At 32.6% G+C, this 17,860-nt stretch overlaps 1 pseudogene; it reads left to right on the top strand.

The window, feature by feature from the left end:
* Window positions 1-435: 435 nt before the first annotated feature.
* Window positions 436-17,860, top strand: part of LOC149542544 (regulator of nonsense transcripts 1 homolog) — a 69,253-nt pseudogene continuing 51,828 nt past the window's right edge.

Genomic DNA, 17,860 nt, shown 5'->3' on the forward strand with positions numbered 1-17,860 from the left:
CTTGCAAAGACTGTTTTCGGTTGTATGCATTCTTGTTATGAATAATTAATCTTTTTTTATGGAAAAAATTGCAAAATGAGTATAGCCCTCTTCAATAGATTTGAGAAATTTATTGGGATAGGGTTTGAATGTAATGGAAAAATCTTCTAGATAAAAAATGTATTAAGTGGGATATCACCATAAGTTTTCCATCAAATTAATTTTGAGAATTTTGATAACAAAAATATATATACATATTTATATTTTTTTTGTAAAAAAAAAATATTTTTTTATGGATCTGCATGAAAATTCCATAAATAAATTATTTATTAAAAAAATTGCAATGTGCAATAGAAAACATTTATTACAAAATATGTTTTAAAAAAAAATTAACATGTGGTGGGGCGAGGAGGGAATAACCCCATACCCAATCGTAGGCTTGCGTTAGCAGGGGCCATGACAATGCCATTAGAAAAAGCAACGCCTACATTAAAATATGTCCACTGCAGGTATGATTTAATTTTTCAAATTGATTTTTATTTTTATTTTTATTTTTTAAAAAGGTTATACCATATATAATATTTGTTATTTAACCTCAAACTATATAAAAATATGTATATATTATTATTAAATAAGGTTTTATTATACTTCTTTTACTTTTGAATAATTAATTATATTATAGTGAATTTAATTATGTAATTATTATTTAGTTCAACATAATATAAATTCAATTTAATTAAATCTAATTAAATTTAATTTGTTAAAATAAAGGATAGATAAAAATAAGGGGAAATTTATATTTGCTCATCTTAAATTTTCAATTGTTCTATTGAAACATGATGGGGGTTATTTTCAAAATAACATATATATATAATATATTCTTGGAACGCTTTAGAAAATTGTTTCAAAAGAGTTATGGGGGGGGGGAATCTTTGATCTATTGAAACAGATACATGTGTCAGTTATAAAAAATACAAGCAATATTCCTTCACTTGATATCTAACTCTGAAATAGAAACTGAAAACCCACAATTAACTCAACTATGTGATTTTAATGAACCAAAACATGTACTTGGATTTTGTGTTTTCTTTATGCTATCTATTTTGGGGTTTTTGGGTTGACTAGATTGTTGACTAGTTATAGGATGTCTACTAGAGGCTCAGGGGTTTTGTGAGTGTGATATCATGTTGACTCAATCTCGATCATTTTGTTCAACCATGTATGTGATTGTATGCTTATGATGAGTATGTTTATATTTTTGGTTATTATGTTTCATTATCCTTGTGGGATAGCGATATTTATGCTATGAGATACCTTATTTAACCATTTTGAGTCATCGATCAGTTATATTTGGATTACTTTCTAGTCACCTTGATGAGACTGAAGTGTTTATTTTGGTCTTGATGATGTCATGTTGTGACATGTTTGACTTGACCATTTTGGAGTTCTCGATTAATATTATTTTGGGATACTTTAAACTTGCTCGTTGAGAATCAATGGGTATTGTGATTTACTTTGAAATATTTTCTAGTTGCTTGTTAAGAACCAATGAATATTGTGATCTATCATTTGATGCTTTTTAGTTGCTATTGGAGAATTGATGTCATATTGTGGATTATCTTTATGATTCTTTCCAATGGCTTGTATAAGACTGAGGTGATCATGTGATTTGTGATTTCATGAGCTTAGGGTAGCTTATGTATATGTAGTGTAGTGGCTTGCAATGGGGGCCAGTACCCTAAGAGGCTACCAAATTAACTCATTGTAAGTTGTTTAAAAAGTGAAAACATTACACTAAATACTAACTTAAATGAACTTAATAAGATTTAATTGTATGTTCTCACCCATGTCTCGAGTGCTAGTACAGACTAGGATGGGAGTAGAGAGAATGCTTGGTTATGACCTTACATTTTGTAGTATGCTTTGTCAGTATGAGAGGATACTAATGGCCGCAGGGATCACTAGGGACCTGAGATTCCTAAGGGATTGCTCGGGTAACTCTAAGTGTGATTCATGCAATTACACTTTCCTTCTTACATAGTAGATTCCTACGTGTCTTTGTGTGCCTTTGGGTATATATGTTGGCCTATGTTGGAACCTTTGACTTAGTATAATTTTAGGATTCTTAGACTTAGAGAGTACTTGTGCTATGTGATTAGATATCATGTTTGGGACTTGAGACTATCTCCTCAAAGTGGTGGGAGTGGGCCATCTAGGTCCCACGTGGTTGGGTGGTAGTGCTCTTTCACTCTTACCTTTGAGATCCATCTAAGTCACCATGGCTCGAGCATTCTTTGTTGGCACTTATTTTCATTTTATTCATAGATCATTATCATGGATGGTTATATCTTCTATTGATGTATGTGATGTTATATCTTCTATGATGGATGTGATGTTATATCTTTTATGATGGATGGATGTATCATGTATGGTGGATGGTTTAATTTACTTTATTGTACTTGTATCATGGATCTGAAGAGGATGATGTATTCTATTTATACTTGTGTATATTATTTTAAGCCTTTCATACCTTATGACATTTATAGTGGATGATTGAGCATTCTGAATTTAATTTGCCAAGAGGCATTTGGAACAAATGTATATTATTTTAAGGACATTGGACTTTTCATTATTCTTTCATATGGATTTGGTATTTGATGGAATTAGTATTAGTTAAATTTAAATGTGATTCAACATCATGGGATCCTTAAGGAATGTAACCTGTTATGTATGGTTATGTATGCTTTTAATTGAATGTATGTTATTGCTTCCACCAATATGTGTTGGATGTGAACGGTTTATCTTTCATGTTTCAAAAAAAAAACTGCTACCAAACTTAGTGAAACTTTAGGTTAATTATTTTGGATCCCTTGGTAGGGTGTTACATTTGGTATCAGAGCCAAGTTTCTACAATGGGAGCTCTGGGTATATTGGAATGCCACTAGTTGTTAACTAGTTGAACAAAAATGAAAACTTTGAACTATCATGTGTATCGCTTTCAAACTGAAACTTGAACTAGATGAACTAAAACAAATAGAACTTAAACTATTACTTGAATATTTGTCATACTTCAACACTTAGATTTCAAAACTGGAAATCATACTTAAACCTAAACATAGGCAAAACTGAAATTGACCTTTTCTCTATTTTCAAAACATGTGTCTTATATATATATATATATATATATATATATATATATATATATATATATATATATATATATATATATATATATATATATATATATATATATATATATATATATATATATATATATATATATATATATATATATATATATATATATGCTTATAGTAACATGTATTATGGTTGTAATGGTATTTTTTATCTTGGATATTTTTGTAGGATGATATTTGGGATAAGGTCTTCCATTAGAGGCCATGGTAGAGGCCATGGACATAGTAGTGCTATTAGTGTTCATGAGTCTGTTCGCGAAGGGCCTGCTCAAGAAGAGAGTAGGTAAGAGTAGGTTAGTGAGTAGCAAGAAGAGAACCTTAGAGAGGGGGATGTTTAGTGTGAGGAGGTTGATCTAATATAGATGATGCAAACCATTCTTGATCACCTACCTCCTATTCATGATTAGGATAGAGAACATCATGCAGAACATGAGCATAGACCCAAGTCTAGGAGCCCTCAAACGAATCGACATAGATCCATTGTATCTACTCAGATGAAGGACCTTTCAAGGTCCAAGGTCAAGCCCTTTAATGGATATGGTTTAGGATATGTGGCTAAACAATGGCTTATTTCCCTTGATAGGATTTTTTCCATGCAAGACGTTGACAGTAATGTTAAAGCAAGATTTTCTATTACCAACCTAGAGAGCTTTGAGGCCACTTGGTGGACAATTGAGGAAATGAAGTCGGACATAGATATGAATAGTGTCACTGGGGAGCTATTCTTAGAGAGCTTCCATGAGCCATTTCTACCAAAGGAATGGAAGTAGCATAGAGCAGATGAGTTCCATAACTTCAAACAGTACACTATGACTGTGGTAGAATATGAGTGCAAATTCTATGAGCACATGACCTTTTCAAGATTCAATGATAACCCAACTCAATTGGCACAATATTTTATTAGAGCTTTGAAAAACCATATATTTGGGGGTGTTAAGGTATTTGAGCCTAAAACCCTCAAGGATGCAATATTTCAAGCCATCCTTGTAGAACAGAGTGTCAACCTTGTGTAGGGAGGTTTTGTGGGAGCACCTACAACATCAAGATCTAGGGGCAACCACAAATTCGATGGAAATCGAAAGCCTCCTTTTCCTAAGGGGAATTAGTATCAATAGTAGCCTCAGCAAGAATAGTAGTAGAAGGGATCATACCCTTAGGCAGAGGGTGGTGGCAGTGGTTCTAACTTCAAGAACAATTGCAATGCTTAGTGAAATAATCAAAATTAGTATACTTAGCCCACATGGAGCAACTAGTCTTTTTCTAGTAGGGATAGCCACCAATAGTCAAACGTACCACTTATAGGGAGAGGATGTGGCAGAGGTACAAGATATTTTATGTGTGGGTAGATTTGACACTTTGTAGCTCACTGTCTACAACGAGCACCTCAATAATCAAGTACTAGGCTAGCAACATCTGAGCCCATAGTTAGAGATGTAGGTAGAGCTCATAAAGTGTTTATAGTGGTAGATCACCATTAGGAAGACCATTAGAAGATAGTGGTTGAGACTATGAGGGCTATCTGAGGTACACCTCTCTATATTTTTTGATTCAGGTGCTATAGATTCTTTTATTTCACCACTCTAGTTGCTAAGTGTAAGCTACAAGCAATTAAGCAAGATCATGATTGGCAAGGGAAACTAGCCTCAGGCACTAAGGTTTCCACAAATTTTGTAGTTCATAAGTGTAGGCTTGGCATAGGAGGATTTGAGACTTTAGTTGACCTTTAGGTTATAACTCTTGGCTCCTATGATGTGGTTTTAGGTATGGATTGGCTTGGCTCTCATAGAGCTAGTATAGACTATAGGAAGAAGACTATTTGGTGTCCGGATGACCACGGGAAGGATGTGGAGATTGTTGGGATACCGAGACCTATATCTCTACAAATAATTTTTGCTATGCAATTGAAGTGGAGCTTTCACAAGGGATGTTAGATATTTGTTGTTATAGTAAATGAGCTAGATGAGGAAGATCCTATGAAAAAGACCTTATATCACCCTATTTTATAGGAGCTTGTAGATTATTTTCGAGTAAGATTCTGGGCAAGCCCCAAAAGAGAGATATTAATTTCAGAATTGACCTCACTCCAAGAGAAAAGCCTATCTCTAGAGCTCCTTATTGTATGACCACTTAGGAATTGAGTGAGTTACATCTTTAGCTAGAGGAACTTTTGGCCAAGGGTAGTATTTGACCTAGTGTATCACCATGTGGAGCTCCAATGCTCTTTGTGAAGAAGAAGGATTGATCTTTGCACCTTTGCATTGATTACAAACAACTAAACAAGGTGAAAATAAATAATAGGTATACTCTACCAAGGATTAATGATTTATTTGATCAAATCAAGGGAGCAATAATGTTTTCCAAGACCAACCTTAAGTCAGGATACCATCAGCTTCGCATAAAGGAAGCTGACATTCATAAGGCCACCTTCTAAACTCGGTATGGGCACTATGAGTTCACAATGGTACCTTTTGGGCTGACAAATGCTCCATCAATTTTCATGTGCTTGATGAATGGAGTGTTTTGTTCTTATCTTGATAGACTTGTACTTGTGTTCCTTGATGATATACTGATATATCCTAAGTCCTAGAAGGAGCATGAGGAACATCTATGTTTGGTTTTGCAGTGCTTGAGAGATAATTAGCTTTATGCCAATGTGGTGAACTGTGATTTCTTCCAATCATAGATATTGTAATTAGGGCACATCATATCGAGTGAGGGTATCTCTATAGACCTTGTGAAGATACAAGCAATAGTAGATTGGCCTACACCCACTACTATGCCAAAAGTTCACATTTTCATGGGTCAAGGTAGTTATTATCATAGATTCATCAAAAAATTCTCCAGAATAGCACACCCTATCACTTCCCTTCAAATAAAAGGAAAGGATTTTATATGGATAGAGAAATGCGAGGAAGCATTTCAAAAACTCAAGGAGATTTTGACTAGTGCACTGATCTTAGTAGTACTTGATTTAGCAAGTGATTTTATGGTGTGTACATATGCTTCCCTTAAGGGGATTGGAGCAATTTTGATGCAAAATGGACAAGTGATTGCATATGAATCATGCAAGCTCAAGGGTCATGAGCTAAATTATCCTACACATGATCTTGAGTTAGCAGTGGTAGTTCATGGTTTGACAAGATGGAGACATTTCTTATTGGGCCACATATTTGAACTATATAACGATCATCACAATCTTTAATACATTTTCACTTAGCCTAAACTGAATGCTTTCCAGAGGTGATGGATGGAATTCCTATGTGAGTATGACTTCAAGGTGAAGTACATTCAAGGGAAGGAGAATGTGGTGGGAGATGCATTGATTCATAGGAGACATGTGATATCATCTATGACTCTTAGTGTTGATTTGAGGAGTCAGATACTTTAGGCACTCCCTACTAATTCTTGGTATTAGAAGGTGTGCAAAGAGATAGATTTAGGAATACCTTTGAAGGGTAAGTTTTTAGACTATGTCCTAGAGTCAAATGGCCTTTTGAGACATTCAGGAAGGTTTTATGTGTCGCTACTAGATGAGCTTTGCACCTTGATTCTAGTAGAGGTCCATCATGCACCTTACTTAGTACATCTAGGTGTAAAGAAGATGCATGTAGATTTGTAATGACTATTCTATTGGTGTGGGATGAAGCATGGCATTGCTGATTTTGTGGCTAGGTGTCTTGAGTGTCAAAGAGTCAAGGAAGAACACCAACCTTTGGAAGGACTTTTGCAACCAAATCTAATTCCTTCATGGAAGTGGGACATCATCTCTATGGACTTCATAGTAGGATTACCTATGAATGCTCATCGTCATGATCTTATTATGGTCACAATTGATCGGTTGACTAAGGTGGCACATTTTTCACCAATAAGGTCTTCCTATATTATAGATTCTATAGCTAATGTCTTCATTTGAGACATCATGAGACTACATGGTATTCCCCAAAAGATCATTTTGAATAGGGATCATGTATTCACTTCTACATTTTTGACATCACTGTAGCATGTTCTTGGAACACAGTTGAATTTTAGTTCAGCATATTACCCAAAGATAGATGGTTAGAAAAAGAGAGTGAATTAGGTTCTAAAAGATATGTTAAAGATGTATGTGATGGATAGGTAGACACATTGGGAGGACTATCTCTACCTAGTGGAGTTTTCTTGCAATAATGTATATCACAGTTCTATTGGCATGACACCATTCTAGGATTTATATGGATGTCTTTTTTATACATCTTTGAGTTGGGATAGTCTTGAGGATCGCATCCTATTGGGTCCTAAGATGCTTTGTGATATAGAGCAATAGGTAGTGTGTATCTAGGAAGACTTGACTATGATACAAGATAGGCGAAAAAAGTATGTTGATGTGCATAGGATAGATAAGTAGTTTTTTGTAGGAGAGAAGGTCTTCTTAAGAGTGCATCCACAGAAGATTTAGATCCTTTATGAAAAGGGTTCAAAGCTAGGCTCTTACTTTGTGGGACCATTCAAGATTCTTGAGTGGATTGGCCTAGTTGCCTATTGCCTTTATTTACTGCCCAACCGAGCTCACATTCATGATGTTTTCCATTTTTCAGTACTTAGCCAGTATATCCCTAATGTGGTGCACGTTCTTGACTAGAATGCATTGTAGGTAGAGGATGGGAAGCTAGCTTTCAAGCTAGCTCATATTGTGGAGCAGTAGGAGTTGACCCTTAGGAGTCGAACCATAGAGCAGGTAAGGATCCAATGGGACCCTACTGATGACTCTTCAGCTACTTTGGAGGGTGCATCTAGATTACGAGATTCATATCCCAACTTGTTTATATGCTTCTAGGAGTAAGCATAATCCTAGGGGGGGTGGATGTAGTGCCTACCCCTAGTTTAGATTTTCCTAGTTACATTATTGCTATCACTACCAAACTTTGTAAGGCCATTTTTATGTTTGATGGTTAGTAGCATTATTTTGATATCATCAGATATTGTGATTCAGATTCAATTGATATATGATGAGATTAATTGAACTCTATATTTCATGTATTCATGATGATTATTATAATGTTTTTAGTTATTGATGATGTTTAGTTAGGTGGATTATTACATGTGTCGTCTTATGGATACTTACGCCATATTGCATGTGTATGGTGTGTGTGTTTGTTTTCTTTATGTATGGCAATTCTGGTGTGGTTAAGGAAGGGAGTCATAATCATCTGCTAGTCAAGATCTACATGATGCACCACTTCTTGCCATTTCTTGTTTAGCTTAGTATATATTGTGTATGTACATGCATGGATTTTATGTCGGTTGCAAGTATCGGGTATTGACTTCCCCGAATTGCGAGGATGAGCATACCCTATCGTATTATCTCAATGGTAAGAGATGTGAGGTGAATTCATAAGTCCAAATTCTAAACCCTTAAACAATTTGTCCGAGAAAAGTAGGTAAAATATTTGAGTTGTGTACCTTTTGAATGCATCAAATGATGTAATTCATGATTATAACCCCTTAGACTAATTTTGCATGAATTTTTTGATGATGGGTTTTCATATTTTACTTTGGAAGTCTTTAGTGAATTTTCTATTAATTAAGTCTAATTAAAATATTTAATTAATGATTTAATTTAATGGAAAATTAATATGATATTTAAAAAATTAATTTTATTTAATTAATTGGAAAATTAAATTAAATAAAAAAGAATTAAAAATAAAAGTTATACGTCTACCTAGGAGTATGTGCACCTCTTTTATGCATATGTTGTCAACAACACATGAGTTGGCACACTAATTAAGCCCATGGTGTCTACAACCTTATCACTATTATCACTCATCTAGAAGGTTGGATAAGGCTTGTGGTTAGTTGTCAACACTTATCTTATCTCCTATTTGCTTCTAGAGACATTCTAGGTGCTTCAAGAGAGGTCCTTATCTATAGACACTCCTAGTAGCTTAGGTTTCATTTTGGTGGAACTGCGAATGTTGGAGAAGGAAGGGACTTTTCTCTACAAATTCTGAGGTGTAGCGAATTAGCATCAGTGTTTAGGTAGACACCCATGATTTTTCCATCTATTATTTTTCTCCTTTTTCCTTCTTGTCTTCTTCATGCTTGTTGAATGCTTTCTGAGGAATTCTTTTGAAGAATGTTTTTAGTTGTATGCATTTTTTTTATGAATAAATAATTTTTTTTTATGGAAAAACCCACAAAATGAGTATAGCCATGTTCAGTAGATTTGAGAAATTTATTGGGATAGGGTTTGAATGTAATGGGAATATCTTCTAGAAAAAAAATATATTAATTGGGATATCGCCATAAGTTTTCCATCAAATTAATTTTGAGAATTTGAATTACATACATACATACATACATGCATACATACATACATACATACATACATACATATATATATATATATATATATATATATATATATATATATATATATATATATATGTATCTGTATATATATTTGTATATATGTATCTGTATACATATATATATGTATATATATATCTGTATATATATGTACATATATATGTACACATATATATATATATATATATGTACATATATATATATACATATATATATGTACATATATATGTACATATATATATATATGTACATATATATGTATATGTACATATATATCTATATATATATATATATTTATATGTACATATATGTACATATGTACATATATATATGTGTACATATATATATATATATGTGTACATATATATATATATATGTGTACATATATATATATATGTGTACATATATATATATATGTGTACATATGTACATATATATATATATATATATATATATATATATGTACATATATATATATGTACACATATATATATATATGTATATATATATATGTACATATATATATGTATATATGCATACATACATATATATATGTACATATATATATATACATATATATATATATATATGTATATATATATATGTACATATATATATGTATGTATGCATATATACATATATATATGTACATATATATATATGTACATATGTACATATATATATGTGTACATATATGTACATATATATATATATATATATATATATGTACATATATATATATATATATATATATATATATATATATATATATTATGGATCTACATGAGATTTCTATAAATAAATTATTTATTAAAAAATTATAATGTGCAATAGAAAATATTTATTACAAAATATGTTCCTTTTTTTTTTAATTATAAAAAAAACTAATGTGTGTTGGGGCGGGGAGGGAATAACCTCATACACCCACCCTATTTCTATTAGCATGAGTGCCAGCGACTCTGTTGCCATAGGCACTATGACAGTAGTGTTGTCACAGGCCTACATCAGCAGGGGCTACGACATTGCCATTAGTAAAAGTAGTGCCTACATTACAATATGTTTACCACAATACGATTTAATTTTTGAAATTGATTTTATTTTTTAAAGGTTATAACATATATAATATTTTTCATTTAACCTCAAAATTTCTATATATATATATATATATATATATATAATTAAATAAGGTTTTATTAATAGTAATTTTACTTTTTAATAATTAATTATACTATAGTGAATTTAATTGTGTAATTGTTATTTAGTTTAACATAACATAAATTCAATTTAATTAAATCTAATTAAATTTAATTTGTTAAAATAAATGATAGATAATAATTAGGGGAATTTTATATTTGCTCATGTTAAATTTTCAATTATTCTATTGAAACACAATGGGGATTATTTTCAAAATAACATATATATAATATATATCCTTGGAACACTTTAGAAAATTGTTTCAAAAGAGTTATGGGGGAAAAAATCTTTGATCTATTGAAACATATACATGCGTTAGTTATAAGGAAAATAGACAATATTCCTTCACTTGATATCTAACTCTGAAATGGAAAACTAAAACTCGACATTTAACTCAACTATGTGGTTTTAACGAACCAAAAAATGTACTTGCATTTAGTGTTTTCTTTATGCTATATATTTTAGGGTTTTTGGGTTGGCTAGATTATTGACCAGTTATAGGATGTCTACCAGAGGCTTGGGGGTTTTGTGAGTATGGTATCATGTTGACTCAATCCCGATCATTTTGCTCAACCATGTATGTGATGGTATGCTTATGATGAGTATGTTTATATTGTTCGTTATTATGCTTTAGTATCTTTGTGGGATAGGGATATTTATGCTGTGAGATACTTGATTTAAGGATTACTTTCTAGTTGCCTTGATGGGTGGGACTAAAGTTTTTATTTTGGTCTTGATGATGTCATGTTGTGACATGTTTGACTTGACCATTTTCATATCTTTGATTAGTATTATTTTGGGATACTTTTCGGTTGCTCATTGAGAATTGATGCGTATTGTGATTTACTTTGAGATATTTTATGGTTGCTTGTTAAGAACCGATAGATATTGTGATCTATCATTTGATGCTTTTTAGTTGCTCATGGAGAATTGATGTGATATTGTGGATTATCTTTATGATGCTTTATAGTTGCTTGTATAGGGTTGAGGTGATCATGTGATTTGTGATTTCATGAGCTTAGGGTAGGTTATCTATATGTAGTGTTAGAAAGTGGCTTGCAATGGGGGCCAAGGCCGTAAGAAGATACTAGGGTAACTCATTGTAAGTTGTTTAATAAGTAAAAAAATTACACTAAATACTAACTTAATTGAACTTAATAAGAGTTAATTGTATGTTCTTGCCCATGGCTCAAGTGTTAGTACAAACTAGGATGGGAGTAGGGAGAATGCTTGGTGATGACCTTGCATTCCATAGTATGTCTTGTCAGTATGAGAGGATACTAGTGGCTATAGGGATCACTAGGGACCTACGATTCCTAAGGGATTGCTCGGATAACTCTGAACATGATTTGTGCGATGACACTTTCCTGCTTCCATAGTAGATTCTTATGTGTCTTTGTGTGCCTCTGGGTATATATGTCAGTCTATGTTGGAAACTTTGAGTTAGTATACTTTTAGGATTCCTAGACTTAGAGAGTACTTGTGCTATGTGATTTGATATCTTGTTTGGGACTTGAGACTATCTTCTCAATGTGGTGGGAGTGGGCCATCGAGGTCCCATGTGGTTGGGTGGTAGTTCTTTTTCACTCTTACCATTGAGATCCATCTAAGTCACTATGGCTAGAGCATTCTTTGTTGGCACTTATTTTCATTCTATTCTTCAATCATTATTATCGATGGCTATATCTTCTATGATGGATTTTATATCTTCTATGATGGATGTGATGTTATATCTTCTATGATGGATGTGATATTATATGTTTTATGATGGATGGATGTATCATGTATGGTGGATGGTTGCATTTACTTTATTGCAGTTGTATCATGGATCTGAAGAGGATGATGTATTCTATTTATACTTATGTATATTATTTTAAGCATTTCATACCTTGTGACATGTACAGTGGATGATTGAACATTCCAAATTTAATTTGCCAAGAGGCATTTAGAACAAATGTATCTTATTTTAAGGACATTGGATTTTTTGTTATTCTTTCATATGGATGTGGTATTTGATGGACTTAGTATTAGTTAAATTTAAATGTGATTCAACATCATGGGATCCTTAATGAATGTAATTTGTTATGTATGCTTATGTATGATTTTAGTATAATGTATGTTATTTCTTCCACTACTATGTGTTGGATGTGAATGGTTTATCTTTCATGTTTCCAGAAAAATAAATGCTACCGAGCTTAGTGAAAATTTAGGTTAATTCTTTTGGATCCCTTGGTGGGGCGTTGGTAGATATGATGATGAAAGTGAAAAGTTTTTAAAAGAAATGAAGGAATTTGATATGAGTATTATAGGAGAGATGAAATACTTCCTAGGATTATAGATTGTACAGAATAAAGAAGGAATTCTTTATTTCTTAGACTAAGCATTTGAAAAATCTATTGAAAAGATTTGGTTTGTAAATATAGAAACTAGTTAGAACACCTATGATTATTGGACACAAGTTATCTAAAAAGGATGAGACACGTACTATTGAGCAGAAGAAGTATAGATCTATGATTAGAGGATTACAATATTCAAATCACATAAGGCTAGATATAAAAAATGCAGTTGGAATTGTTGCAAGATTTCAAGCTAATTGCAAAGAAGAAAATTATGTAGTAGCTAAAAGGATATATAGATATCTAAAGAGAACATCAGAGTTTAGATTTTGGTGTGATAGATCTAATGATTTCACTTTATATGCTTATACTAATGTTGATTGGGTAGGTAGTATGGATGTCAGAAAGAGCAGGAGTGGTGGAGCTTTCTTTTTTGGAGAAAGATTGGTTTCTTGATTAAGAAGCATGACTATACCTCATAGAGTACAATAGAGGAAAAATATGTTGCAATAGCAAACAATTGTAATCATGTTTTTTGGATGAAGTAGATGCTGAAGGATATAAGGATAGAATTTAGTGAACCTATTGTCATACATTGTGATAAGACAAGCACAATAAATATGTTTAAGAATCCAATTTTGTATTCTAAGACTAAACAAACTCCTATTAAATATCACATAATTAGAGAGAAAGTTGCAAAAAAGGAAATCAGATTAGAGTATTTAAGCACAAAGAGAAGATTCTAGACATTTACACCAAACCTCTTTCTAAAGAGACTTTTGAGTATTTGTGAGGTATGCTAGGGGTTATGCACCTACCTACATCAAAGTGGATGATGTAAGAGTGCATCAGTCAAGTGATACATAGCACTATTGTCTAGTTGGACTAAATGTTTTAATTAAAGATAGAGTAACTAAGAGGGGGGGTGAATTAGTTACTCACAAAAATTATCCATAGATCCCTTGATGACTTAAAGATCTAGTTACTGTTGATACTTGGTAAACATAACAAAAATGCTATAAATTGATAAATTAAACTATTACTTATCTACAAGCAAACATGCATGCAATTAAAATGAACACAAGAGACACTAGATTTAATGTGGAAACCCAATATGGGAAAAACCACGAAGTAACTAGTCACCAATTTTTCACTCTTCTAAAGTGAGCACTATTAGGAGCCAACCTTGTTAAAGTTTACAATACACACTATTAGGTGTCACCCTATAAGAGGATTTAACCACCCTATTAGGAGTGGCCTTACTAGCAGTCTTTAGAAAAATTCAATTGAACTGTCACCTTGTTAGAGGATTTACAAAATGGCTGTTAAAGAAACTCTATTAAGATATTTGAAATCACCGCTACAATTGTTAGAAAGCAACAATGAATTGACCTGAACAAAATGCAACTGAATTTGCTAACTACAAGTCTCTATTTAGCATCATTAGATCCTCCTTGATCAAGTATAGCTTTGCTTCTCCTCAATGATCTCTGATCATCCTTCAAATTCACTTCCACAATAATAAGTATTCATATTGCATTAATTCCACACACACTTTCATTTCACGCTTAGAATTCCCAACTTGACCTTTTAATTATACCATTCAGATTGTCAAGTTGGCCCATTTACATGTTACATTTACCAATAAACCATACATCAGTTGGATACAAATATTACTCTAAACAAATAAATGTTATTTCATAAAACAATGAAATCCTTTACTGGCTGACCCTGCTCGATAAATACTGCTTCTAAAAATTTCTTAAGTTAAGCTTTTTGACTCAATTAACATTGCAATATCCATAAAATCCTTTAGCTGTCACGTTGACTTGTTAAGAATTGAATTCCTTCATGAGAGCTTGGTAAGAACTACTTCTACCACATTTCCTTTGATGACCAAGTGAGCTTGGTAAGAACTGTTTCTGCCAAATTTCTTTTGATGACCGAGTGAGCTCGATAAGAACTGTTTACTCGGTAGATACTCTAAGTTTTCTTTACTAACCTCCTGGGCTTGGTAGATTTTGTCCTTTTGCCTTGCTAACTATATGAGTTTGGTAGACATTATCATTTGCCTTGCTAACCTTCTCAGCTTGGTAGGCACTATCCTTTGCCTTGCTAACCTTTTGAGCTTGGTAGACACTGTCCTTTGCCTTGCTGACCTTCTGAGCTTGGTAGACTCTATCTGATGACTAATATGACATTTGTGTGACATCAAAGACAACACACAATTAAATAATTAAATCCAACAATCTCCCTCTTTGGCATTGATGGAAACACAACATGTCATAGTAGAATGAAATTTGAAAACAAGTCTTTTATTGACATAATACTTCACTTTCTTCTTCAAATATAGAAAACACCCTCTTTCATAATAATCTCTCCCTCTTGAACAAACTTATTATTTTGCAAATTTTAGAAAGATATGACAGTATACTCTTCCTCTTTGACAACAAATGCCAAAGATAACTCAAAATAACTAAATACCATTGTACCTAATGTACTGATCCATATGCAATGTCTTCATTGGTTTGTTGCATCAACTGATAGATCTTGAATTCTATTTCTATTGATGCATGACTAAAATTGTATTTTAGTGAGCTTCAAATAGGGGAATGACCCCTAACTTACCTCTTAGATACGAGAATGCATCCTTAGGTAAAGGCTTTGTGAATATGTCAGCAATTTGTTCCTTTATATGGACATATTTCAATCTTATTTCATTTTCTTGCACCAATTCTCTAACAAAATGAAACTTTATGGCAATATGCTTGGTTTTTGAATGCATCACTAGATTCTTGGAGATGTAAATTGCACTTGTGTTATCACAAAACATAACAATAGGTTCTTTGATTTCTTGTTTGATACCTTCCAATAATTGTTTGAACCACACAATGTTTGAGCAATTTACTGTTGTTGCAATATATTCAGCCTCTGTTGTGGATTGAGATGTACAATTTTGCTTTTTGCTTGTCCAAGAAACCAACCTTTTTCTAGGAAAGAAAGCTCCTCCACTTGTGTTCTTTCTGTCATCAATATTTTTTTCCTAATCTGCATCACTAAACACCTTTAAATCTAGATTTCCTCCAAGTTTATACCATAATCCATATTCTTCAGTTCCTTTTAAGTATCTTATGATCCTTTTAATTTCCATCATGTGATTTGCTTTTGGTTTTGATGAGGATCTTGCTACAATTCTTACTACAAGGGCAATGTCTGGTCTTGTGTGCACTACATATTGCAACTTTCCAATCATAGATCTATACAATGTCTGATCCACTTCCTTTGATTCATCATCCTTGGTAAGTTTTAATCTAGTACACATAGGAGTCCCAACCGGCTTGCAGTCTTCCATACCAAACTTTTTCAGTATCTCCTTGAGGTATTTAGATTGAGTGATGTAGATGCCATTCTTATTCTATTGAATTTGAAGACCAACAAAGATTTTGATTTTACCAAAAATTGACATTTCAAATTCCTTGTTCATTTGTTCTAAAAATTCTTTGCAAAGATCATCATTTCCTGTGAACAAAGTATCATCTACAAATATTTCTGTCAAAACAATCTTATTATCTGTTCCTTTCTTTATGTACAAACTACTATTGTCATTAGTTCTTTGAAAACCAATATGAATAAGATAGTTATGCAATATTTCATTCCATGCTCTAGGGGCTTGTTTCAGACCATATAGTGCTTTATGCAATTTGCAGACCATGTCCTTCTTGTCTAGATCAACAAAACCTTCAAGCTATTCAATGTAAACCTCTTCATCCAATATGCCATTGAGAAATGCTGACTTGACATCCATTTGATAAACTTTGAATCCTTTGAATGTAGCATATGCAAGTACGGTTTTGACACCTTCCAATCTTGCAACAGGAGAAAAACTTTCTCCATAGTCTACACCTCCTTCTTGAGAGTATCCTTTGCATACCAGTCTAGGTTTGTTCCTTGATACCTTACCATCTTCATTTAGTTTGTTTCTAAAAACCCACCTTGTTCCAATCACATTTTTTTCTTTGGGTCTAGGTACAAGAGTCCATGTTTTTTTTTCTATCTATTCTATCTCTTCATTCATAGCTTTAATGCAACTTTCATTGTCTAGTGCATCTTTGACATTTCTAGATTCAAAATCAACAAGTAAACAAGTGACTTTCAACTTACTTCTTGTCATTGATCCTTTTGATTTATCTCCAATGATCTTATCTAGTGCATGATGCTTTCTGACATACTTGGCTAACACGAGCTCCTTGCCTTTGGAATGACTTTTTGGTTTTGATTTTGGTTGCTCGAGCTCGATATATACTAACTCAGTAGCTTCTATTTGCAACTCAAATTCTTGCAACTCGATAGATACTAACTTGGTTTGAAATTCTTGTGACTTGGTTAATGAAGAATCTAGAGTTTAAGATTCCTAATTAATAGGTATACTTGGCTTTGTATTAGGTTCCATGTAAACAAATCTTCTGTAGTCTTTTGGCTCTTTTTTGTTTTCTTCTTCTGTTGTTTCTGCAAACTCATCAACTTTCACATGTGCACTTTCTATGACTTTGTGAGTAGATAAGTTCAAACATCTATATTCCCAAAAATATTCCTTCGTCACTTTTTACATCAAATTTACCTTTTCTAGATTCTTTCAAAATGTAACATTTTCTTCCAAATACTTTTAGATAACTTACATTGGGTTTGTAGCCATACCACAACTCATATAGTGTTTTGAATGAGTCCTTTTTCAGTTGTACTTGGTTCAAGGTATGAACTACAGTGTTGATAGCTTCCTTCCAATATTTGATAGCGATGCCTTTCTCAATC

This window comes from Cupressus sempervirens, chromosome 8 (assembly GCF_028749045.1).
Source record: "Cupressus sempervirens isolate cs-2001-9-10 chromosome 8, ASM2874904v1, whole genome shotgun sequence".
In the NCBI taxonomy this organism is placed as follows: domain Eukaryota; kingdom Viridiplantae; phylum Streptophyta; class Pinopsida; order Cupressales; family Cupressaceae; genus Cupressus; species Cupressus sempervirens.